This window comes from Myotis brandtii, unplaced genomic scaffold, assembly GCF_000412655.1.
Source record: "Myotis brandtii unplaced genomic scaffold, ASM41265v1 scaffold237, whole genome shotgun sequence".
Lineage (NCBI taxonomy): Eukaryota > Metazoa > Chordata > Mammalia > Chiroptera > Vespertilionidae > Myotis > Myotis brandtii.
In genome coordinates, this window is record NW_005358943.1 from 7,025,704 (window position 1) to 7,031,342 (window position 5,639).

Below are 5,639 nucleotides of genomic sequence, written 5' to 3' on the forward strand. Positions count from 1 at the left end.
GTGCCGGGCATTGCTGCTGACTCTACTTACAGCTTCCATCATGGTCGCTCTGTTTCTTTGTGCAAGAAGCCTTGCAGGTAGGCCCCAGCACCTTGTGGAGCCCCTGCTGCCCACCTATAGTGAAGCTGACCCATGTTTTCAGGTAAAGTTGGAAGAATCTGTCTCCCTCCCTTGTGTGTCAAATTCCTTTGGAACAGTTCCAAAGCAATGCTACCCAAGGTCTAATGTAATTTGTTTCGTTGGTTTATTGTTTTTTTTGTGTGTTTTTTTAATGTGTGTGTGTGAAATAACTCTATCAGTTATACTTACAGTTTTGTTTCCCTAGGACTCAATTATAAATCATGAGGTCTTGGCCAAAGGAATTTAAGATACAGACATAATGCTGAACACCAAGCTATTCTTGTTATTAACATAATGTCCCGAAACGTGACTTTTTTTATAATAATTTTGTATTGTTTAGGTCACCAAGTTTGTAGTAATTTGTTTCATCAGCAACAGAAAACCAATACACAATGTAAAAAAGGAACAAGTATACATGGAAAGTTGTATACCCATAATCAACAATCCCTAGGACACACTAAGCTGGGTTAAACATGAGGGCTTACTGAGAGTGATAGTCCATGTTCTCTTGTGTTTGCCTTTAGTTGGTTGCAGAACCTCTGGTTTATCTTAAAAACCCTTTTCTCAACTGTCCCTGGGGGTCCTCAAGGTCGTGGAATACCTCATAAATTTCACCCACTCAAATCCCACCTACATAGAGTCCACCATTTTCCTGCTCTGACTTAGATCCCCTCTGCTGTTTCTACTGTTCTCTCAGTCCCTTAGAAGTCCCATGCAGGTGCCGGGCATTGCTGCTGACTCTACTTACAGCTTCCATCATGGTCGCTCTGTTTCTTTGTGCAAGAAGCCTTGCAGGTAGGCCCCAGCACCTTGTGGAGCCCCTGCTGCCCACCTATAGTGAAGCTGACCCATGTTTTCAGGTAAAGTTGGAAGAATCTGTCTCCCTCCCTTGTGTGTCAAATTCCTTTGGAACAGTTCCAAAGCAATGCTACCCAAGGTCTAATGTAATTTGTTTCGTTGGTTTATTGTTTTTTTTGTGTGTTTTTTTAATGTGTGTGTGTGAAATAACTCTATCAGTTATACTTACAGTTTTGTTTCCCTAGGACTCAATTATAAATCATGAGGTCTTGGCCAAAGGAATTTAAGATACAGACATAATGCTGAACACCAAGCTATTCTTGTTATTAAGCAAAGCTTTCATGCTCTATTTTCCTTTTAATGAACTAGAGGCCCAGTGCATAAAATTTGTGCACTTGGGGGGAGTCCCTCAGCCTGGCCTGTGCCTTCTCGTAGTCTGGGAACCCTAGGGGGATGTCTGACTGACGGCTTAGTGGGCCTAAGCATTGCCTTTAGCATTTGCCATGGAGGTGGGAGAGGCTCCCACCACTGCCGCTAAGGCAGTCATTTTGTATAAGGCAGAAATTGTTTGATAGGAATAAAAATAAAGCTACAGGCTTCCAGAGAAAATAATCCGGGGTCCTAAATGTGAACTAGGCAAAGTTAACTAGAGAACTGTGGGAACAAGAATGGTGAAAAATATTGTCCCTAGGAGCAGGGAAAAGAAAGTGCCATTAAATGAAACCGAGCAGAGCAGGAGTCAGAGAGAAGGAAAGTGGTTGGTATTTCTACATGCCCCATATAAATAGGTTTCGGGACTATCCACCTCACCAGACTTCAAGCTGGGATCCCTCACAATTGCAGAATTGTACAAGAGAGAATACACTAAATAACACGTGACTAGATGGCTGTTAGGATATTAGAGGAAAACAGGATCTAGTAAAGGTCCATGTGGAGGAAACTGTAGAATGAAGAGGTTCCCCAGTGTAAATATCAGTATGACTTCCTACTGTTCAGTACTTAACATGAGCAGAGCAGAGAACAAGCACTTTTAAAAGCTTATTGAATTAATACTGAGACAGAAATAACCATCTGACAGGGATGGTGGAACTGAAACATTGCTGAAAATGAGTTAGAGGTAATAATTGAAATTATAAGGTAATGAACACTTGGAGAGAAAAGAGACACAACAGATTTCTAACCACCTTATTCATTAGTATAATGTGTGGGACCTCCTGTTTATGTCTTCTGTTTAACTAGCACTGCATTTTGTACATACTTAGTTGTTTCTGTGTCTTGCTATTTCCAGGGTTTTCTCTATTTCAGAAATTTAAAAATTCATCATTTGTTTGAATTGCCCAATAAAATTTAGGGAGTAAGAAAAATTTTGCCTTTTCCTCTTTGTTAAATATGTATATTTTTAAAAGTCCTTATGTCGCTGAAACCGGTTTGGCTCAGTGGATAGAGTGTCGGCCTGCGGACTGAAAGGTCCCAGGTTCGATTCCGGTCAAGGGCATGTACCTGGGTTGCGGGCACATCCCCACTGGGAGATGTGCAGGAGGCAGCTGATCGATGTTTCTAACTCTCTATCTCTCTCGCTTCCTCTCTGTAAAAAAATCAATAAAATATATTTTTAAAAAAAGTCCTTATGTCCTAGAGGTTATAGCTTCTATCATTTTAATAGCTCTTGACAATATCAAGATTTTTTAATATTTTGTGTATCAGAATGGCTATCTAGCAATATGCTAGGGCACTGTGGGAATTACAAAAATGAGTAAGCCACAATCTCTGCCCTCAAGATTTGGGTCCTTGGAGAAGTAGAGTGGGAGATTACATAATATAGACCTTCTACCAGTTCATCTGGCTTTTATTAATCAATTATGACATAAATGATGGGAAGAACAATTGACTGATGAGACTTCATCATTATAAAAAAATTGAGGTAAAATTTATATAACAGAAAATTAACCAATAACCATTTTAATTGTACAATGCAATGACATTTAGAACAGTTCATCCCATTTTAAAAGAGCTCTAACGGAAATAAATATTTTGACAGGGAAGACTAGAGGACTGAAGTACCTGAGTCTCTACATACTCCCCATTACGGTGTACCCTAACTCTTTCTCTTCTAGTGGATGCTCCTTTCTGCTTGGTATGCTATCAATGCTGAATCAAGTTACCAATGACCTGTATTTCTTAAATTGAACTTATTTTAGGTGTTAATATCTAACTTGGAATTCCTTCTTTTTTTTTTCTTTAGTGTTTCCTGTGATTGTAAATTCTATGTGGGCAGGTAACAACTACCTTGCTCACCTCTGCATCCCCTGGTACGGAGAGTATTTCAAAAGCATATGTTAATGATGAGTTACCTAATTGTGGGATTTTTATTTCCACTTATTCCTCGATTCCCTCATGCCATAGCAGTGGTCAGACTATTTGTTACACCCAGCAAAAACTCGGTTGCGATTGTCCCCGATGGGACTAATCAAGCTGAACCTCAAATCCTGACCATTTTCAGCACCAACGAAGGCAGCTGCGTTGGGGGCGGACCTGAGGTGGCGCTGTTGCGCTTTATCAGGATTTAGCAGTTTCAGGTGGACGGAGGTTTGCTTTATACCTATCAGTCAATCACTCGGGAAGGAAATGAGTATGGAGGTCAGCAACAAGGCCAGCTTTCACAGTTTCAGCAGAGGTTTCCCGCAGGCTGGTGTGTGGTGAGCCCCAGAAACCGCAGTGCCCACAGACTTCCCTTGTGGGGAAGCCCGCCCAAACTCCATCCTTCGCCGGCAGCCACGCCCCACAGGGAAGGAGGGACTGAAAAGCATTTCCTTGAGGCTGGCACACCTTGCCCTACCCAAACCGGTCATTTTCTTTTTCTTTCTTTCTGGCTGGGCCAGTTCATCTGAAACCAGAGTGACCGGAGGAGGGACACGGTAGAGAATAGGGGTTTGGGGGTACAAGGGTGGGGGGTGGAGGAAGTAGTGATGCAGGTAGGGGTGGACTTTGGCATTCGGAAAGAAAAAGAGGGAGGAGGCCAGAGTGGGATGGTTGTGAGCGGCTGCATTGCATGTGAGCAAACAATAATCACCAGGTGAATGAATCTGTATTTCTTTGGAACAAGCATCTTGCGGGTTTTGCTTTCAATGTTTTTATGACAAGAGACTAAACTTGCCTTAGCGATTTTGGCAAAGAGCAGCAGCAGCTAGAAAGCCCAGTGATGAGGGGCCTCCGTGTATTCCTGGAGAGGGGCAGTCAGAGAGGGGAGGTAGAAAGAAGCAGGGCTCGGGAATTACTTGTCACAGGACTATATAGCCACCCATGTGTGGCCTTGGGCAAACCGCTCTCAGCTTCAGCTTTCTCATCTGTAAAGTAGGGTCATTGTGATGATTACTGTAAGTGAGATAATACCTCTGCAGTGTGATAGGCTGTTCCCTGTTGACTGAATTTCTGTTTTCTCTTCATCTGTCTTCTCTTTCTCTATCTCTTTCCTTTTTCATCATCAGGCCTTCAACCTCAGCCCCATTTTGTCTCCTTTCTTCCCCTTTAATTCTGTGATTGTGGCCTCTTTCTGCTGCGAATCCTTTCCCCATCAGAGTTTCTCCTATATTTCAGCCCACGCTTCCTTCCCACTAAGTGAGAGCCATGCGGGGTTGTGCAAATAAAGGCTACAGTAACGTGTAGCACACCCACCCTGAACGGCAACTGGAAACAGGGCTTTGTGCTGTTCCCCTCATTCACCCTCCTCTGTACAGCAGGCTCTCCACTCACTGCCAGTGAGGGGCCATCCCAGTCTTTCAAAGAGACCTGACAAAGTATTTGCTTCAGTGAGCATCATATACTCTGTTGAGTGGCTTAAACAATGGAAATTTATCTCACAGTTATGGAGGCGAGAAGCCCTTGATCAAGGTTTTGTCAGGGTTGTGAGGGAAGGATCTGCCTCAGGCCTCTTTCTTTAGTTTGTTGATGACTATTTTTATGTTCAGCTGGCATGTGTCTATCTTCGTATTTCCCCCCCTTTTCAAGGACACCAGTCATATTAGATGAAGGCCCACCCTGATGAAGTAGTTATGGTGACCTCCATTATCTCCCAATTAACAACAAGGTCCCATTCGGAGGTACTGGAAGCTAGGACTTCCAACATATGAATTTTGGGTCAGCACGTTTCAACCCATAACAATGCCTCGTTCTCTAATTATGCACATGCTGAAAGTTCGTTGAGCATCACATCTCTTTGAGTTTTCTTCTGCAGAAACTTGGTTTTCCCACCTTTTGCAACTCTTCCCAACCAGCTCCTGCAAGTATGTGCTCCAAACTCCTACATGATTCTGCAGCTCTGTTTTATTCTAACCCGAGGGAGCTATTTTCCTGTTCTTGCGTTAACAAATTACCACAAACCTGATGGCTTCCAACAATACGGATTTTGTCTTACATTTCCGGAGGTCAGAAGTCTGAGAGGGGTAGGCAGGTCTGTGTTCCTTCTGGAGGCTGGAGGGGAGAATCTGAAGCTGCCTGCATTCCTTGGTTCATGACTCCCTTCCTCCATCTTCAAGCCACATCAAGTCTTTCTCACATCCCTATGCTGACACCAACACTTCTGCTTTCTTCCACATTTCAGGATCCTTGTGGTGACATTGGACCCAATGGGGAATCCAAGATAACCTTCCTATTTTAAGGTCAGTTCATGAATCCATCTGCAATCTTAATTTCCCGGTGCTAGTTTAACACTATTAAAAACGAAC

The 5,639-nt window shown here is 43.0% G+C and overlaps 1 protein-coding gene across 1 annotated transcript in view; it reads left to right on the top strand.

Moving 5' to 3' along the window:
* Positions 1 to 818: 818 nt before the first annotated feature.
* STYK1 (serine/threonine/tyrosine kinase 1) overlaps positions 819 to 5,639 on the top strand; it is a 50,570-nt gene continuing 45,749 nt past the window's right edge. Inside the window, exon 1 of the mRNA XM_014540219.1 lies at positions 819 to 980. The gene's annotated coding sequence lies outside the window, so the exon portion shown is untranslated. The remainder of the gene's footprint in view (positions 981 to 5,639) is intronic.